This window comes from Habropoda laboriosa, unplaced genomic scaffold (assembly GCF_001263275.1).
Source record: "Habropoda laboriosa isolate 0110345459 unplaced genomic scaffold, ASM126327v1 scaffold67, whole genome shotgun sequence".
Lineage (NCBI taxonomy): Eukaryota > Metazoa > Arthropoda > Insecta > Hymenoptera > Apidae > Habropoda > Habropoda laboriosa.
The window spans coordinates 971,237-992,132 of record NW_017100242.1 but is presented as its reverse complement, the minus strand read 5'-3'; positions in this window follow the sequence as shown (position 1 = coordinate 992,132).

Below are 20,896 nucleotides of genomic sequence, written 5' to 3'. Positions count from 1 at the left end.
CGTCGTTCCACGTCGAAGAATCCCTCAATTCGTCGTCTTATTGGCCCTCCCTCTTTACGACCAGCACATATCGCATACTTGTTCATTCCAAAAGGACCAACACAGCTCTCCTAAAAAAAAACCCAGCAAACTCCTGAAACAACTTCATAAGCAACAATTAACTATGATATACCACCATCGGATCTCTTCCATCAAACATGATAAAACATCCAACCCATCTATCAATTCTCCGCTAAAAAAAACTTCATTTCGAAGCGGAGTTCTCTAACATCTCGTAGCATAAATGCGTGTCTACTGTTCGCGATTACGGGTATCGCGTTCACGTCGGGCTGCTTTTATGAAAATTCAATCATTCGCTACCCGTTGATTTCCGACGACGGAGGGGGGCATTATAGACGGATACGGACAAAATCAGGTCTCTGTGAGATCTCGAACGTGTTCCTTAATTTCCCCCACTCTCTCGAATCTTGTGTGTGTGTGTGGCGTTTGCGAAATCTCGAGGCTGCCGCTCTTTGTTCGACGTTGCGTGCCACGAGCTCCTGAGGGGGAGCACGATTCCAGGATTAGTTGGTGGACGTAGTTCGCCGCGATTTCGTGACTCGAAACTTTCTAATTGCCGCGTGGAATATGGACGAAGTTCCCTTTCTGTAAAATTAAATTCTCCCTGGATAAGTCGAGGGGGTACTGTTGAAAAGAATCAACGCTTCTTTTTCTTTTTCTCTCGAACAAATTACCAGACTCTTTCTCTCTCTGTTTGCCGAGACAAACAGAAGGAGTTATTCCGAGGTGTTAAGGAGCAACGATTCGTTCTACTTTATTCGAATATCGTGTTGACGAAGCCGATATTTCACTACTTAGCCGGCAAATCGGCTTATCGGATCGATGAACACCTACCCGTTTGTTCCAACACGCGAATCGATCCTGAAAAAGTGTCTCCTATTTATCAACACCGTCTACGACGGGAGTGGATCGCGACAGAACGAAACACTCTGGGATAGCAGTGTTGGGTGTCGAAGAATCGGTGTAATTTACCGTTTTGCGAGGCATTTGCTTGCTCGTGTCTGCAGGGAGATACGTTGCTGTGATGAACTTGGGAATGTAGTGGATAGTTGCGAGCGACGTTAGATAGCTCGGTGCTTGATCCATAGATCCATCGAGTATATCCTTAATTCGTATGAAAAGTTAGACTTCGTTATTGGCTTAATTCAGATCCCCATTCCAATGGTAACATTAACCCTTTCGCTCTTGGTTTGTTAGAAAAAATTTGTAGATGCTCGACTCGTAAATTGACTTAACGCGTAACTCATAGATCCACTGAGTTACTATATAAACACACTATATATCCTTAATCCCAATAAAAAATTAGACTTTCTCATTAGCATAGTTCAGGTCTCAAAATCGACTCATTCGTGCAATTGTAACCTTAACCCTTTCGCTCTCGGTTAGTTAGAAAAAATTTCTAGATGATTGACCCATAGATTGACCTGAAGCATGATCCATAGATCCACCGAGTTTCTAAACACCCTATAATCCCAATCAAAAGCTAGACTTCGTCATTAGCTCAGCTCAGATCACCATTTAACCATGTACGACAGAAGAAAACATTTCTAGACGCTACATTTTTCCACATACAGTAAATTCTGCTCGACAATTCATAATAGAAAAATATAATTTCTTTAATTTTACTTTTTTTCATCTGAAACTTTTTTTTTGTCACTGGCGTGACAGTGAACGTGTTAATAAGTAAATGTTGTTCGCTTATTTTTATAAACCACAGTAAAATCATCAGAAAAATCGCATCAATATGTTAAGAAAAATTTCGGGATAAAAAAACGTAAAATTAAAAAAGTTGGTATTTAAATCGCTTGGTTGCCTCGACTCACGTTTCATCCTTATCTTTTATTCGCTGCCCTTGTCTACGTTCGGCAAACTACAAAGGCGGGCGCGAGGCTCGAAAACGTAGTCCCTGACTCTACAAGTGTCAGGTTTAGATTCCTTGCGGACTGACACTTGTGGAGAATTTACTGTATTTCGATAAAACTTTCACAGTACCTAGAAATGGTCCTAACCGATGATACTAGTTAAAAAAATTCTTCGAGAGTGAATCGAATCGACCTAAATCATCCAATAAGTTTGAAAGAGTTAATTTCCAATTAGAACCGCGACTAACAAACCCCACCAGCCCGGAAGACCCAAGTCCACCCAGGTTGAAGCTAAAAAAAAAAACAGAAACGAAGAAGCTGTTCAGACTGCAGAAACTACTTCATTCACGAGCGAAACCGTCGGCAAAAAGGAGGAAAGACGGGAGAAAGGTCGGACGATGGAAAAATAGGTTTCGTTTTCAATCGTGCTCGAGGCGCAATCGCGAGGAACGCGGAAAGAAAGGAGGCACTCCTGCTTCTCTATTGACAGCGGGGAGTAAAGCGAGAGAGAAGAGAAGAGGTGGAGGAAGTTGGTCCGGACAAGTTGCATTAAACAAATCTTCCGGCGTAACGAAGACGCGGCTTGCTCGCGTCCTAATAAAGGAACCGCGAGGAAGAGCGAGCGCGGCAGTCTCGAGCGGCCCTCGAACTTCTTCTTCCGCTCGTAATTAAAAATACTCCGGCGGATCCCGCGTCCTGCCTCCGCGAACCGGTGTTCCGTTTCGAGCGTCAAAGATCCTCCAACTTTTCTTCCTTTTTACCTTATCTCATTCTTTTTCCTCTCTCTCGTAATTTTACTTTGCATCCTACGGTATCGCAGCTGAAAAGAGTAACGTCGTACAGTCGAAGATGAAATTACCAGACAGAATCCGCCTAAAACACGGAACGCGAGTTCACCGGTCTCTGGCAGTTTCCAACGGAGAAACTGGAGATCGAAGGAAGGCGGAGAGGAAGAGAGTGGTGCAGAGGACGACGAGCCGATTCGAAAAGGCAGCGAGAAGAAGGGCGACTGTAACTGGGAGGAGAGGATGGTTGGTTCGCTTGGAAAGGGGGTGTAGCTAGTTCCATATCGATCTAGGTGTCGTTATCAAGCAAGTAGGTAGGGGAAGTTATATAGTTATTGGCCCCTGTACAGTTATTGGCCTCTACCCCTTACCCCCACCCCCGTGAGTACTGCTATTCAGGGGCCAATTTCGTGGTTCATTTTCATCTAGGCGACTTTAATAATAATGAAGGCGAAGACTTCTCTTCCTATCTTCCCTTCCTCCCTCCTTCTCTTCTTCTTCTTTTTGGCGAAACCGTGCAGTCAAACGACTATTATCGCGGCCGAGTTACGGCAGAGGTAACTTCAGAAACGTGGCTTTGCTTGGCGAAATTTCGGACGGTTGGCTTGATATGAACAAGCTGAGAATATTTTTGCTTTTTGAAACAAGGGTGAGAGGAAGAGAATGTGATTTCTGCTTTGTAAGAAGTTGCTCGAATTTTGCCGCCGCCTTTCGATTACTTTTGCAATATCTCCACTCGCGTAAATTGTTTCCCGTCCGGCCGCCAGCTTTCTTACTCTTCGCTGCGCGTTCTCTGAACGCTGGTTTACTCCTGCGTTTCTCTTTTAACGAAGAGAACGCTGATTCTCCGAGAGGAGTAAATTTTGAAAATTTTAATTCTATCTCTAGAACTTGTTTCGTTAAAGTAATTACCTACTCGGTGATCTCGATCGTCTGCTTCGGAATTGACTCGAGAGATATTTTCGGAGACTTCTCGTCGTTGTTTCGAAAAGGAGAAAAAACTGGATAACACTTGGAGGAGATCAATATACAGACGCTTCGAGGAGTTCCAGAAGCGATTCAAAGGCAAGAAATCGTGGCGCGTTTATAGGAAACTCCGGTGCTGTAAAGCTCGAGCCGCGTTCGGATTGTTTTGACGGTGAATCAAAGAGGGTTTTTCTACTTCTCCGGGGAGAAGGGAGTCGGGTGTTTTGCACCGTCTCGCGATATTTTATCGGCGACAGTCGGATCGTCTCGCTGTCGTTCGCGCCGCTTCTGCAAGACACTCGCTCATCCCTCGCTCGCCGCTTCCTTCTCGCGGCTTGACAACTTTTTCGACCGTTCTCCGCGGAATTCCACGCGTGTACGCGGCGAACTGAACTTCGAACTGCGAGGCCTACTTGAGAAAAAATTATTCCACTCGGAAAAATGGATTTCTGCGTACAGTTTGCCCGATTTACGTATTCTTTGGTTAAAATTAGTATTTTATCGAGTGCACGTAAATTTCGGACTGGAGCACAGAATAGAGGTAAATTGGAACCTTTGTATTTTACATTGCGATACAGAATTGATGTACTCGAACTATTTCGAGGGATGGTTTAAATTAAGTAAATTTCATTTGTCTAAAAGATAATACTTCTTTGTAAAATATTAACCCATTTTCATTTAGACTTGTATACGTGAATCTTTGACTAAATCTTAAAATACGGATTAATTGAAGTTCTTATTTTTCGCATTGCGATAGAAAGTTAGTGGATCCGATATGAATATTCACTAATAGAAAAGAAATACGCGAGCAAAATACTTTTCTTTTACTCAATTTATACAAATTTCGATCCAGACTTTCGCCCGTAATCTAGAAGGGCGATTTTTCTCTGTATAGAAAATATAAGGCGGGAAATAGGTGTCCACAGTCCATAACGGTGTCACTTATATCGGACCGGGGCACTCAAAGGGCTAAAAGTGGCCGACATTCTTGTGAAAAGACTGTATTAGCCGAGAACAAAGCTTCGGTTAAATAAAGTGAACATTGTAAAGAGGTGGTCGGAGGCCTTGAACGGGCTTTCACGGGGGTAAACGACCAAAAAAAAAAAAGAAGAGAAATTCGGTAAAGGTGGCCCAAATCGTCGATGAATGACGTAGTATCGAGCGCCCTTGGACGTCTCGATGAACCACCGTCCCTTTTTATTTTCTCCGACGTCTACCTCTTGCTTTGACCGAAAAAATAAGAGCGAAAACGAACGAGGTAGACTCGAAGTGAAGTAGAATCGGAGGGACATTCGATCGAGCGAAGAATTTCATCCAATCAAGGTGACTTCAAAGCGAAAACCTACCACTTGGTAAGATGGACGTCGTAAGTCATTTAACTTCTTGTCAAATTGTCCCACTTTCTCTGAGCTATTCTTACCTTTCGAATCGGGGCTCTTTAATCCCCGCATTGCTGATCAAATCATAGTGAAATCATACTTCATTATTTTGTTGGACGTTGAACAGTTTAAAATTATACAATTATATCGTGATTACAAGAAGAGGAGAATCGTGATTCTGTTTCGAACGCCACTTGAAGCAAAGACGTTTAAAAGCTGGGTCAAAAGTGACCCGAAGGTTAGTAGGATCGTTAATGGCTGCTTTCAATGCACGTCTCCCGTGTAAAAATCATGGAATTCCAATGAGGACTTTTCGGAAGTACGCATTAAATTTCCGTAAAAAAAAAGAAAGGATAATATACGATTAGGCGACGTTGCACGTCTCACGGCCACGTATACACATCCACACATAGCGGCCACTAACGGTAATAACACTTGGAGGCAATAATAAAGATTTAACGCCAGGCGTTCGCCTTTACGTACGGTTATACAGAGCGAGAGGGACGAGGAGCAGAGGGTGAACGGTCAAAAACCGATTTGAACGAGTTTTCCCCGAAATTACACCCCTTTCTCGAGAGCTTTTCCAACTCGTCCACGGATCGCCGCGCGGCCGGTCGACAAAAATGGGTAACCTTGAACGAATTTTTTGACACTTGGTATTTTCACGCGATTTTACTCTGGCTAGCACTTTTTGGGTAAAAGAGAATCGTAAAGTATAGTAACTGTAATATTTTGATAATTTAGGTAGCCTCGAAATATGAAAGTTGACACATTTTGAAATTGAAATTTCTTTTAAAGAGTACGTTTAAGTGTAACAGATAAATTGATACCAAGTGGAAATTTCGGAAAGTCGATTGATTTCTGTTACAGCCGATTTTAAAATTACCGATATTCCCAAACTCGCGATTAGTTTTACAATTGCAAAATAACACGTCAAATCGAAGAGACTCGATTTGAATAACATCTCAGCTCGCCAACTTTGAATTCCCCTTATCCTCACCTCCGTCAACGAAACTCCAGCAATTCGAGGCTTCGGAACAATTCGAAATTCTCCGAACCACCACAGAATTAACCAAAGTAAAAACTAAAAAGCACCCTGGCAATTTTCAGCAACCCGACCCAAATCAAAATTAGACTCGATTCTGCCTCCATGTGTTCACCGATGTTAATTTCCTATCCCCAAGCCCTCTCATCCTCGACCCTTATCTTCGCAGAACGAAAAGGGGCGAGTAGGGGGTGTTCAAGCTAAACTAACCCATCTAAATTCCACCGTTTAATATTCGAGAGGGACGTGGAAGACCGCTAAGCGGTCGAAGCTCGTCGTGGAATGGTCGGAAGATTCGACTGCAAGGGAGAGGGTGAAAAGAATCGCGCTACAGACCCCCTTTAAAAACAATAGGCCAGCGGGGAGCCAGAGATGGTTATCTGTGGGTTTTTCGTCGCGGCGGCGGCACGCACTCGGCGTATTAACCCTTTTGCCTGGTCGTTTCTACCCCATGGGAACAATACGGGGAGCAAAGCACGGCCGCGCGTAACATCGTCCCGATAATAAACAATAATTAAAAACAATCCCGTCGGGACCGCGAGGATATTTGCATTCGAGGGTTGGATGCGTTTTTCTCCGTTCTCGTGCATCGTGGAACGTTAAAACGTTTCGTTTCACTCTCTTTACCCCTTCGCCGCTATCTCTATCTCTCTGTATACGTGCGCTCGTGTCTCCCTGCCTCTGTGTGCACGAGCTTGTGTCTCTCTGTTTATACGTGTATATTCGCCGCGACGAGGGTGAAAAGGGAGATCTTTATCTGGATGCAGCCAGCCATGCGCGCCTCGTGTTTTGTACACCTTGCGATCCGCGGGTTCGTTGCTCTTTGCACCACCGCGGAGAGGAGTACACGGTCTTGGCCGCGTTTCTTTGACGGGACATACTCCGCGTCTGCGATCCGCCGACCGTGATGATTCATTGACAGCCTCGGATTTTTGTTTCCCCGGCTGGCGGGGGGTGGAAAAGGGGGGGATCGACTGGTTTCCGACAGACGAGAATCACGAGACGAACGGTGGTACGAAATTTTGCGCAGACTGTGCAGGTTTTCGATGGGATGCGCACAGGATGCGTATTGTGACACACGGTAGTCGCTGTGTTTCGTATTGTTTAAATTTATGAGCGACCTGCCGAATCGCTGACTGCGCTGATTTTCGACATATCGGCATTGTTGCTGAATTTTCTAGCAGCGATGATTATAGCGCGCTGTTTAGTCCATACTTTGATAGAGAGGTAACGATTGCGGGCGAGTCGAAAATGTGGAAATGAATTTTTTTACTAGAAACTTCGCTTTGGTTATTACTGAACATCTCGTACGACAAATAGAGTACCATGCTGAAAACTGCAATTTTTCACAAAGAATTTGTCGTAATTGCAGAATAACATTCTTTCGTAAAATTGCCGATTTTCGTGAGAATCGTTTTTGGAAATTGGTAATTACCGAACACCTTGTACAACGGATAAAGTATCGAATAGAGTAATATAAAATGACTCATAATTGCAGAACAAAATTTGTTCATATTCGTGAGAATCGTTTTTGGAAATTGGTAATTACCGAACACCTCGTACAAGAAACCGAATATTACACTAGAACCTACAGACAGGTGTAATTCCTCGCGAAAAATGGCTCGTAATTACAGAGTACAGTTTTTTCGTAGGAATTAAACCTTACTTAACACCCTGTACAACGTACTATAAAATAAAAACGAAGTACCGTGCTAAATATTAGGTAAGGAGTAATCGCGAGGTTGTTAAACCTTGCCTGAAATTTCACGTTACTCGAATCTTCTCGATCTCGAAAAGCTACGATACGGAAGTATTTGCGACAGAGTGTTTCAGATATAACGGCGCAATTACGGGCTAATGAGCGAGCCGTGTTCCTTACCCCCGCCCTTATCGTCCTTTTTATCCGCCGGGTTTCAACCCTTTCGCGAGACAGCCAGGAATATCACCCGAGGCGTGCTTTTATCAGCGGCTACGAGTTTTCGCGTATGACTTGCCCTTTCTAACGGGACTCCCGCGGCCTCTGCGTATCGCGAATTATCTGTCCAACTAGAACCGTGTACCTGATTGCGATTACTTTTTACGCGGCCGTTAACAGAACGTTAAACTCTGCCTCGTGCAAAAATCAGAGGGTTAAAATGCGTACTTTACGAAGGAAAAGGTGAAAGGGTTGAAAATGTGGAATGCGAGACGGAAGGGAGGACACATCTTTGGGAGAAATTGGACGAAAAATTGAAGGACGAAGAGGAAATATAGAGGGATGGGGAAGGAAAATAATCGCGATTTCGATATAATCAGAGGAAATTGTTTCCATCCGGCGGAGGAGGTCGCCGAAAAGTTTTCGCGGTCGAAAGAAAGATAAAACGCCGGCGAAGAAAGCGACGGCGCGCAATTATGAAGTTGGCACAAGTTTAATTGAATTTCCACGGCATATTAGCGGACGTGAGACGCGTGACACGCGTGACTCTTGTTGTTACCCCTCTTGGTCGATTTAAGGGGAAGAAAGCTCGTTGAAGAAATCAATGCTTCCACCTGATCCTGCTTTTTATCTATTTTTTCGTCGAAACACACGTTGTAATGTGTCAATATTTTATAGTTTAAACGTGTCACGCCGGTTTTTAGTCGCGTTTCGAGATCAAACAGACATTCGACATTTCCCGATCGCGCGCGATTTTCACGCGATGTGAAACGATAGGCGATCTGTGTGCGCGCGTGTGTAACGTGCAATTGATTTCGAGCATGCTCGCTTTGAAAACCGTCGGGGGCTCGCGGTATCGCTAAGTGCCGTTTGAGTGCACCGTTGTTCTCCACAATTAGAGTGGCGCTGTTACATATCTGGGTTAACGCCATTTGTTCCCGCCGGTGACTTTATCTGTGCAATATTATCTCGAAGTAACTAGAGGAAGGACGAAATATCATGGATAATGAATCATCGAAAATTCCTAGTAAATTAGTTGTACAGGCTGTTCCAAGGATACTGCGGACCGTGAGTATTTGGACACTTGGTGCGATCTGATCTTGGTTACACTGTAAATGTTTCTGAAATTCGTGTCAATTAATGTTATCGACGCGTGTTCAAAATTTTACTAACAAACGGACGAAAGTTGTGTACATTATCTATATTCCACGAGTGCCGTTTCCTCCAAATTAATTAGAATATCCAAAAAAATTAGTCGATTTAGAGAAAAATGTTAGATATCGATCTTGTCAGGCTTTTCACGAATAGTAATTTGATGTAAGTTACATTTGGACAAAATTATGGATAGCGCAAAAATTGATAAGTCTAAAAAATTTCACAAACACGCGTTTCCCCGATTTTCCAAAAATCGCTACAAACCGAGAAAAAGTCCTCTATTTCTCCCAATAATTTCTATTTGCACCCGCTACTCCTGAAACAAGCGGTACCGTTCGATCCATTTTAAACGCGGTATCGCGATACTCATTGGAATAATTTGCCAGTTCCGTGGTTCTCTTCAGGCGCGACATATACCAGGGAAAATATTAATCATCCGCGAACGATTCACGATTACACGTGGCCCTCCCTGCAGTGGCATAATTCTCCGGCGCGTAGGGAACGGCTCACGGAATGGCGGAACAATTTCTACGTTTCTCTCGGCGAAACGTGGCTGCTCGACATACAGCGGGGGGCTTAGCGTGGCTCGAATAAAATGAATTATCGTCGTTTGTCCCGTTGAATCCGCTCTATTGCTCCGGAGACAATTACGACAGAATCGGGGAAAATCTTCTTTCCGCGCCGCTAATTGCTCGCTCTCTCTCTCTCTCGTCGATCTAAACCGTCCGCTTCGGAAAACGTTGCTTTCGCGCGACGAATTTATGGCCAGCCAACGGTACAGCCTCCGGCTGTTTTAGTTGGAGAACTTTATTTTCGATTAATATGACTACTTAAGCGCCAGAGGGCCGCGCCGCTGCTCGATTCGCCGGGTATACTTGGTGGTGAAGGAGCTTCCGATTACGCAAAACGTACCGGCTAGGTACATTGTTGCTGGAACGGTTAAGTTTCCGGGTAGATCTTGCCAAGGATTTACACCGTCTACTGTGGAACGTCTGGGAAATTCTGCACACGTAGATACGCCGTTGTAAAAGCTCTCTTACGAACTAATCGAAAGTGAATTGACAGAGTTAGAGTAGTACTCGATGTAACATTGTATTCTAATTTTGGGAGTTTAGAGGAACTTTGATTGAACCAGTTCTACAGGTTATTCTAGCGACTGGTGACTTACTTCAGCTGTGACATTTCGGAAGCGAATAATATTTTGGACCATTTTAACTTGAGTACGTGATACTCGTCGCTTTGAAATGTAGCTAATACGGGAGATAAGGGGATATTTGTAGTGTAATATGACACGAGGATTTATTAAATTTAGTAGGGTAGAGTGGAAACGGTTTCTTAAATTAAGAAAATTAAGTTTTCTTTATGGCAATGCAATTGTAATAGAGAAATTCTTCTTTCAGAGAAGAATTTTTCAATACTGATTGGAGCATTAGAAATCCAAAATTTCATATTATTCAAATTCTGCAAATTACACTTCCCAAATTTCCCGAAAAATCTTCAAAAATATAAAGGAAGAAAAATAGTGCAAAATCTTCGAAAATGAGGTATCATCCCCCACATTTAATTCCTCCACTTATCAAACACAATTACATCCACGAAACGCGAAAGGGTGGCCTTTAACTTTGCGTTCTTCTCGTTGGCAAAAAGCGGCGGAGTTAATTCCAGCGGGCGAGACATCGAATCGACAACGAAGGAACGTCATGGAATCGATAATTAGTCGCGCAACCAAGTGGGGGCTGGAGAAATTTGCAATTCGGCGCTTTGAAGCGGGAAATGGAATAGTAGAGAGAGAGCGGGACGGACGCGCTTATTAAAATATTATTTCTTTCCGGCCGGAACGAACGAAAACGCGAAACGCCGCTCCGGGACGATGGTGGGCGTCCACCATATTTAATTGGCCGTGCACTTCGACGGCCCGCCGATATTTTCGTTCCACTCGGTTAGAAACTGCGGTCTGCGCGCGTCAACGTTCCCGGGCCGACCGCAATTTTACTGTCCGCCGCGAAACGTCCGGCGTGGAACCTTGGGTGAAAAAAATCTCTGCCGTATCGCCTGGCTGCGGGGCTATTTTAGTACCATAAACCACCAGCCACATGGTTTTTGTTTGGCTGGATTAAAATTCGCGATTTCGTCTCTTTTCGGGGTTATTGCGAATCAGAAGCGCGACAGAAGTTGAATGGAAAATGGAAACTGGGGATTGCCGAGTTGTATCGTGTCGTCTCGTTGAGACTGTAATTGGAAATTGTGCTACTACCAGGTGAAAATAGAAAGGAGGAATTGTTTGTCGTAGTGATTTCTAAATTGACTATTAGAATTTTTTGTTCTAGCGATTTCTAAAGTAGTCGGTATAATTTTTTTAGATGATCGCAAAGATTATTTCTATTCTTTTCTCCAAATTTTTCAATTTAAATTGGCCATTAGAATTTTTTGAGATGATTGCAAAGATTATGTCTTCTTTTCTAAATTTTTCAATTTAAATTGACCATTAGAATTCTTTGTCATAGTGATTTCGAAAGTGAGCGTTAGAATTTTTTGAAATGATTGCAAAGATTGTCTTCTTCTTTTCTAAATTTTTCAATTTGAATTGACCATTAGAATTCTTTGTCATAGTGATTTCGAAAGTGACCGTTAGAATTTTTTGAGATGATTGCAAAGATTGTCTCCTTCTTTCCTAAATTTTTCAATTTGAATTGACCATTAGAATTTTCTGTTATAATGATTTCTAAATCGACCGTTAGAATTTTTTGAGATGATTGCAAAGATTGTCTCCTTCTTTCCTAAATTTTTCAATTTGAATTGACCATTAGAATTTTCTGTTATAATGATTTCTAAATCGACCGTTAGAATTTTTTGAGATGATTGCAAAGATTATATCCTTTCTTTCTTTAAATTTTTTAATTTAAATTGACCATTAGAATTTTCTGTCATAGTGATTTCTAAACTGACTATTAGAATTCTTTGTCACAGTGATTTCTAAAGTGACCGTTAGAATTTTTTGAGATGATTGCAAAGATTATATCCTTTCTTTCTTTAAATTTTTCAATTTGAATTGACCATTAGAATTTTCTATTATAACGATTTCTAAATCGACCGTTAGAATTCTTTGAGATGATTGCAAAGATTATACCTTTGTTTTTTTGTGAAGTGTATTGTGTTGAAAAAATTCATGAAGAGTCTTAGAAGATAGCACAGTTCGTTCATGGTTCGTTTCGTATGATAATTTCAGTAACTCCCGAGACTTTTACGTTAGATCCGTAATAAATTTGTGGATACAGGGTGTAGCAGGTTGTTAACAACGTATAGAATAAAATACGATCATTTATTTACCAGTATAAACCCATTATAATAAATAACGAACGCTACAAACAGAAAAGCCAAGGGATATAACATTCCACAATTAATATATCGATTAATTAACGTAGTACAAATATATTAAAACTAATTTGCGGTACAAAATGTATTATATTTCGCAATTAATAAAATATATACAAATAAATACACTCACAAATAACACAAATAAATGAATTTACGATTTGCAATTGCATTTGTAATTGCGTCTATAATTATGCGTAACAAATGCGATACAAATAGAAGAGAGAAATCGGAAATTACGAAACCACGAGTTACTAAAAGCTTGCACTTATCGTAAAATCTGAATTATCCAGAAAAACTTATCCAAAACTAACGAAGAATTTGCAACGCAGTTAACTTACCGTACTTTTACCTGCAAACAGACCGAACAACTTTATAATTAACAAAATTATAATACACGCTCTCGCGTTGAGTAAGAAAAGAAACGTGAAAAATCTCGGGAACTTTTTATCAACAGCGTACTTTACGCGAGAATTCTTCGAACAAAACGTAACAAGACGAGGATCTCGATAAAAAGAGAAAAGTTGTCGTCCGCGTGCTTCGAAAGGAGGAAAGCGCGGGATCCAGGTTGCGGGAGTGGATTCGCATCGACGTCGTGGAATATTTTGCAGAGAGAGAGAGGGAGAGGCCGTAATTAGGCTGCCTGTAATGGTGATCAAATTACGATGTTAATTCGCGGCTCTTACGTGCGCGAGTTAATAACCCGTGCATTCTACTGTTCATTGAAACGATAATACCAGCACGGCCAGCGTAACGTTGCTAATGACTGCCGGCCCTGTCCTTGGAGAGATCATTATCAAAACGTGGGACCGAATAATTATCGGAATTCGGAGAGTACGCTTTTGTTAATCAACTTTAACGTAACTACCGCCAGCTTTCCACCTCCGCGGATCCAATTTCTCATCTACGCTCACTTTGGACAGATTCTGCGTCGTCGAATTGTTAACCCTTTATCTACACATCGCTGCGGTACGTTGGAAACGAAGATTTTGAGAATCTGAAATTTTTAAAAAATTTTTCACGCTAAATTTTGGTCAAAATGTGATACTAATGTGTTTGAAATCTATAATACTTCCTATACGAACGTAATGGATGTGCAGTGTGGATCCTAAAATCGTTACTTTCGATGTATAATAGAATCTACCTTTGCATTTGCAAGAGCTCGTCGTTTCTTTCAAGTTTTCCTTGAGTTTCAGTTTTTTCTTCTAAATGGAGAAAAGCGTGGAACGATATAAAATTTTAATATTGCAAATAACCATTAATTAAATGTCCACCCTGTAGAATTCACCGTCTTCGACAATTCACAATATTTTCGCATTACACACAAAACATATTAGCTCATTCGCATCTGAAACACCGGCCACTACGTACATGGGAATGAAAACAAACCTGAACTGCCCCATGTCCAATAACTTATCAGCCAGTCTGTTCGAAGCTGGCGTGATAAAAGATTAAAGCAAAGCTCCCGATTGGCCAAACGATAATTAGCTCGAGGGAGAAGGAAAGAAGAGAACGGAGGGAAAAAGGGGTACACAGAGGTGGCCGGAAGGTAGCCACGTATCCCGTATAAATTTCCGGTCGACGATATCCCCCGGAGGAGAGTTCGCGCAGCTAGGAACGTTTCAATCCGGGCCGTCGTTATTAAGACGGTCCCTGAACGCTCGAATTTTTCCGCAAAATGGAGCCGCGGAATTGGGACAGGCTGCGTATTCCGCACACGTGCAGATACCTTTTCGTTGATTGCACCGCTGCTCCACCACCACCGGCAACCTTCCTCCGGTCCACGTAACAACGGCAACAGTATCGTCGTGGAAAATTGTATTTAAAGGTGGTATCGCTCCCTTCCTTTTTTTCCCTCTCCAACCTCCAACGAATACCGAAAACCTTTGTATTCGACAGAGAGAGAGAGAGAGAGAGTTGTGCTTGCCGAATGGTGAAAAAAGTTGCTACTTGCGAGGAGAGAAGCTGATTCGAAGAGGAGAAATATAAAAGTGCTGGCAAATCTCTCGCGGTGGAAAAAAGGAAAAGATCGCCCTCGTTATCCTTCCTTTCGAAGGATTCGCGATTAATTAACGAACTTTCGCCGATCGTTCCTTTTCGCTTCTTTCCTTTCTTTCGTTCAATGGAAGTCTGAGGCAGCTAGCCTAAGCGTTGATCTTTCGTCACGAGGAGAAGGTGGAAATTCGCGTTGCAGACGGACAGTGTTCTCGTTTCACGGAGTTGGTCGGTTATTAAATAAATTACTCACGACAGAGGTAAGTGTTTATCAACGCTACGCGACCGTCTAATGAACCGCGAAACTTATGTGCATATTAATCGCGCGTTTCGTCGGACGTGTCTCGCGGCTCACGGCGACACTGCACGAAACGGCTTCATTAGAGGCCGAGGCTCGCTTCACCTCGAATTGCACGCTCGTGAAATCAGCGGTGGGGATTTCTGTGGCACGTATGCTTGGTCCTTTGACTGGATTTTCGAGGAAAAAGTAATTGGCGAGTGTGAAGTCGTGTCTTGTGGTCTTAGATCTGAGTTGAAGCGAAATGATCCGTGGCAAGTGTCATTTTTAGACCGTCCAGTCGACTGATTCTTGGACAATTTTGCTGAAATTTATGGGAAAACTTGCGAGTATCTTCGAGGTTTCTCTGTGGCACAGATTTTTGGGGAAAAGGTAATTGGCGAAATAGTGTCTCTTGTCATCTCGAGAAATAATTCGTAGCAAATATTCTGATTTGTGTCGTTGTGTCAAAAATTTATGGAAAAACTTTAGAGTATCTCCAAGGTTTCTCTGTGGCACAGATTTTTGGGGAAAAGGTAATTGGCGAAACAGTGTCTCTTATGATCTCAGATTTGCACTGAAGGGACATAATTCGTAGCAAATATTCTAGTTTGTGTCATTGTGTTAGAAATTTATGGGAAAACTTCTAAGGATGCTCAAGGTTTCCCAGTGTCCCAGTTATTAAGTGCGTCAAATATCGACTTAATCACTTGCAAGAATCCCGAAGAGAAGCCCCCGAAAATTCTCGACAGACCCAAAAACAGCGCACCCAGAGCTCCACACCGGGGTGGTACAGGTTCAGCGGTGGTGAAATTCAATAACACGGGCCACACAGCGGCGCATAAACAGCGGCCTGGTGGCACAAAGTTGTTGATGTCGTTAATTTCCATCGTGTTAGGGATTAGAGTTGCCTCTCTGCTCCTACCTCACTGGCATACACAGGGTGTTCGCTATCACGTGCCCCACGATTTTTCAGCCATTCCCCAGAATATCATAAGAAATAATTATTAACCAAAATTTATCTGTGCTAAGTTACCTTAACCCTTTCGTTACTATTGGCGCCTACAGGCGTTTTTGAGCCTTTCGGCGCACTTCCACCTTAATTTAATGCTTAATTTTATCTTTACACACTTTCACCTTAATTTAATCCATCGAATTTTAGAACGATACGGCCAAAGTAACAAATTTTGCAGCCGTGGTTAATAATTCACCATCAGTCATCCACGTTTCGCATTAAAATCTAAGTTAACATTCCCTGCAGTGTATAGTTCCGTTTAAAAAACTCAAGGTGATCTTGGATTCACTATGAAAACTAACTGTTCTCGGAATTTTTATTAACGTTACATCTTGTCCGCTTAAAATGGACAAATTTTGGTTAATACCAAGTTTTGATTAAATTTAAAGTGGAGTGTTAGAGTAGACACCGTGTATATCGGTGCATGTGTGTGTTAAGAGCACGTGAGAGAGGATCGAGGAGAAATGAGACGTGAAAGAAGAGGTAGAGGCGAAGATCCGCTGAGCCGATGTGTCTCGACAATGTTGTTTTAGACGTGCTCAAAGGAGACACAGTTTCGTGAATGTTATGTCAGCTTCTGGCCGTCTGTCGGCCGGCAAACTGTATAATAATGGTAAGCAAACACACGGGTGTAGCGGGTGGTGGCCACGGCCGCAGCTCTTGACGATTCATGAAAAATGCATTTCACGGAGCCGGATGCCAGTGGACGCGACACCTCGTCGATCACTCTAATCGGTCCGCGAGGAAACGTGAAATTGTTCCGGCGGAACCGCTTGCAGTATCTCGTATTCTTCTTCCAAAGAACATTCTACTACCGTCTTGTAATTTCACTCTGTGTTTAATGGTACGGCTGATGGAAACAATTTCGAGACGTTTCTGGTTGAATCGAAGCAGAAATGGTGTCTGTTTATCGTCACCGTGGAAACGCGGATAGAGGATGATTTAGAGATCTGATTTTGCTGAATTCAATGGAGAATGAAAGAGTGAATGTGGTATTATCCCTGAATTCATTTATTTCCAATCTTTATTTCCCGGATTCGTTTTCTATCGTAAGCGTGTAAGTGATTCCTAAAAGTTAGCGAAAACTCCAAATTACCGGATAATATCTTCAGTGATTAAAAATACTTTTCGTGGAATACTCTGACTAAACTGTGACATAAAAGATATTTTAAAATCCTCTGCACTGACTTCTATGAAATTTAATATAATTTCAAATTTAATTCAAACACACTGAAATTTAATAACTCGCCATTAAATTATCTAGCGTTTTTCACTAATATACTAAAAATATCGCTTTTACTTTTTTGCCTCTGTTAAGCAATACGTATATCATCGCAACTTTCACTCATTTTTAATCAAATTTACACCACCTTTCATTCATAAAAAATCAGAATCACAAGTGGGAGCACATTTCGAACCCTCCACATGCGCCCCAAAAGTACCAAGATGGCGGAAGTCACTACACAACACCCCGATTTTCGTCGCGTCAAACGAAACAAAACGGCGGAGAGCTATAGCAACGAGGGTGTAGATGTAACAACAGGAGCCAGCATGGGCCGTGTATCTCGATATTCGTGGACGCGCATCATTTCATTCATTTGCGCGCGGCTATCGGTGTCCACGCAGCAGCTTTCCCGACGCCTCCATTAGCCCGTATAAATTCGTGCCCTCTCGTGATTGCGTGATAAACGCACACAGGCTCGCGCTCTCCTGCGTAAAAAAAAAAGAGAGAAAAACGAGGGATAAATATTTATCGGCCCGTAGAAACTGGCGGGAAGACAGAGATTGGAAATCGTCGCGTAACACGCGTGAAACTAAAGTGAGAAACGTTGCTTGGATTACTTTTCCAAGTGTTTCCAAATGTTATCGATAGTTAGGCGAAATATTCGACCGTAATAGTCGTTGGAATTGTTTTGTCGAGTGTATGAATTTTCTCCCACGGAATGCTGTGGAGTGAATTTGAAAATCGGACGCAAAAATAAAAGAAAAACAGGAGTGAAGAAGAAGAAGAAGAAAGATCGACGTTGAATAACTTGACAGAGTCAGGCTGTTTGCTTTATCGAGTCCGGTATTTTTCTTGAGACCGTTCAACCCACAGAGGACTCCCATGCGAAAACAAAGGCGAAATGGAGGTTAGCGGAAACCGCCGCCATGAACCGGAGTGTCTCATGAAGATTTATCGACGAAGAAGTCCCTGGACGGTCTCTCGAGCGCTTCTTGGGACGACATCGAGAGGCGCGGTCGCGGACGACGGTTTCTTTTCGCTTGGGGAACGAAACAAATTGCTCGATAATCAACGGCTGAACAGGGGATAGCTGTATCGTGAAAATTGTGTAACAGAACGGTTAGCTTCTTTGATCTTCTCTACTCGGGAGACCGAATCTCGAAATTCTCTGCCTTTTCAATCCTCACTTTTCACGTTGTACATTTGTATTTAATCAGAAGGGACAGGATTGAATTAATATATTAAACGTGGGAATGAATTCTTTCCGAATTTTGGGTAGAATTGATGGTTTATTTTGAAAGAGTGAAAATGGATCACTCGTCGAAATAAGTTTCACCTTTTGCCATTTTTCTCACAGCTTGAGGATACCGTCGCGATTGTAACTCGGTGGCTTTGAATCAATTATGTGAATTCAATTTATTAATAATCACGATTCTTAATTTCTTCGATGTTTCATTGCAAAAACCAAATCTCAAGATCGTCAGAGGATTCTCCAAAGACTCAAGAATATTTTTTCTCCCTTCATTCGTCCTTTAAAACCCTATCCTGAATGAAAAAGAAAATTTCAGTCGGTCCACCGATAACGAAAATAATCGAGGCGATCACCTTAGTCGAGCCACCCTGTGTATCATCCTATAAAGATTATTTAACCAAAAACCGTGCAATCTTGTAATTACACGCAGCAAGGTACGTTCCATCGATCGCGGCGATTCTCGCCCGGTAGCTCGGCTCGTTTACCTTAAAATAATCACCGCGGGTAAGGGGAGGCCTCCTTTATTAACAATTCTCGCGAGTAATTCCTCGACATGGAGCATGAGCGGCGCAGAGGCGAGCGGCAGACGGGGAAGGTCGTTAAGCCTGCCAGTTTTTTCGGCGTCGAATTATCCGTCAGGCTCGCGGCGAGCTCTCATTAAGCCCTTTGCGCGAGAGAAGCGCGACGACACTCGACTAACCAACGACGTGGATTGGATTTTATGAAGATTTATCGGTACACGCCGCGGGAATCCCGTGGCCGTGAAAGCTTGCCTTTAAGGCGGTACGTTGTCTAGCGAGTTTTCGTCGCGAGAGACGTACTGGTACGTGTACACGGGGACAAAAAACCAGCCGGTAGGAAGCTTTGGAGAGAAAAGTTGCTGGGAAGACGCGTGGGTGACAGCCGTCTCGCGGTTTGTTGGATCGAGGAAGAAGAAAAGCAGCGGAGAAGCCACCTTAGTGATGGAATAGTCGGAAATCTGGGTTAGACCTGGGTTACGGCGGGTTAAGCGGCCTTTCACCTTTGAAAATCATCAAAAAATCGATTTTCTCGTGGTTTCACGTCTTGGGAATATTTTCTGGGAATGTTGCATCGAAATTTGGAAAACCGACGGTTCTGTGATAGCGTAAATGTTTCGATACACGCGTAGAAAAGGCTCTGGAGCTTGATAAATAAAATTCTTAAAATCGGTGTATAATTTTTCAAAACTATGCAATTTAGGCGTAAACCATGGATTTCTCAAAATTTCGAAATTGACCATCTTTCTTATTACAAAAAGTCAAACTTTCATACTTCGCCATTTCGTCAATTTTGAATATTTTCCAGAATCCTTCTGTCACGACTTACCTACACTATTACTAAATAAAACCTTCTTAGAATTTTTTCTCTCAAATAATTTTACACTGAGAAAACTTGCTCGTAGAGAATTGCCTTTTTTCTTTTATATAGCCCAAAATCAATAGAAAATAAATAACAAAATTTTCTATATTTTTTCATAATTTTTTTCGTACGCATTCTCTGATATATAAGAAACACACTTGCAAAGTTTCGAGTTAATCGACCAACCAGTTTCTTTGTAAAAAAAACTTTAAATATGCCCCTTTTTTCCGTGCTCGAAAGGTGAAAGGGTCCTTAAGTACGGGTTGTAAAGGGGTTAGGCTCGAACCGTAGGGACTGTGTCGGATTGTTTTAGACTTAGGTTAGCTCGGGGTCGAGCTGGATCGAATCTGGACCGGGCTATATCTGTGTTACATTGTTGGCTTTGAATTACGCAGATTCAGGTTAAATTCTAGTTTTGCTATTGACTGAGTTGCCAGATTAGTGCGGAGGGTTTGAACTAACTCTAAACTCGGCTCTATGGAATCATGAACGAAGAATCAGGTGACTAATATGGATTAGGAAATACGTTCTACTTCGGTGTGATTAGATATAGGTGAAATTTAGGACCGGTAGAATTGCTCGAATTGGAACTGGGATGTGGTACGTTTGATTGAGTTAGTCTGTAGCTGGGAATAAATCATTTGTGGTACTTGTCACGATCTAAATTAGCCCACGGTAAATTCGTTTAAAGTTACATTTATATCGAGGGTTAAAGGGAGGATTATTTTTCTTGTTAATGGTGACGTGGAAAAAGCAGAAACCGACATTCTTGTGGAAACACGTATAATTTGACCTGTGCTTTTGCAATTAATTACTGTACTGAAGAAATAACGAACGGTCAATATTAAAAAACTTTTACTAAAAATACAGACGTTGAAAGGTTCATTAACGCCACAATTCATTCACCTGCAACAAATCTAAAATACTCCAATTAATCGAAGTATGATCCACTGGCTTCGATTCATCTCAAATTATTAAATTATTTATCTTTTACTTTTTAACGTCAATCATCCAAGATAAGGCGCGTTAATTTATTCTCTCGGTATATTAATTAATGGCAAATCGCGAAAGCACAAAATGGGAACTTCGCAGCTCCCCAAAATTTCCGCCACTTTTCAATCACACCGCCGGACAAGGTTAATCCTCAGGTTCAATTAAACTTGGCCCTTCGAACCCAGAATAAAATCCAGCGGTGGTGCAATTATTATACACC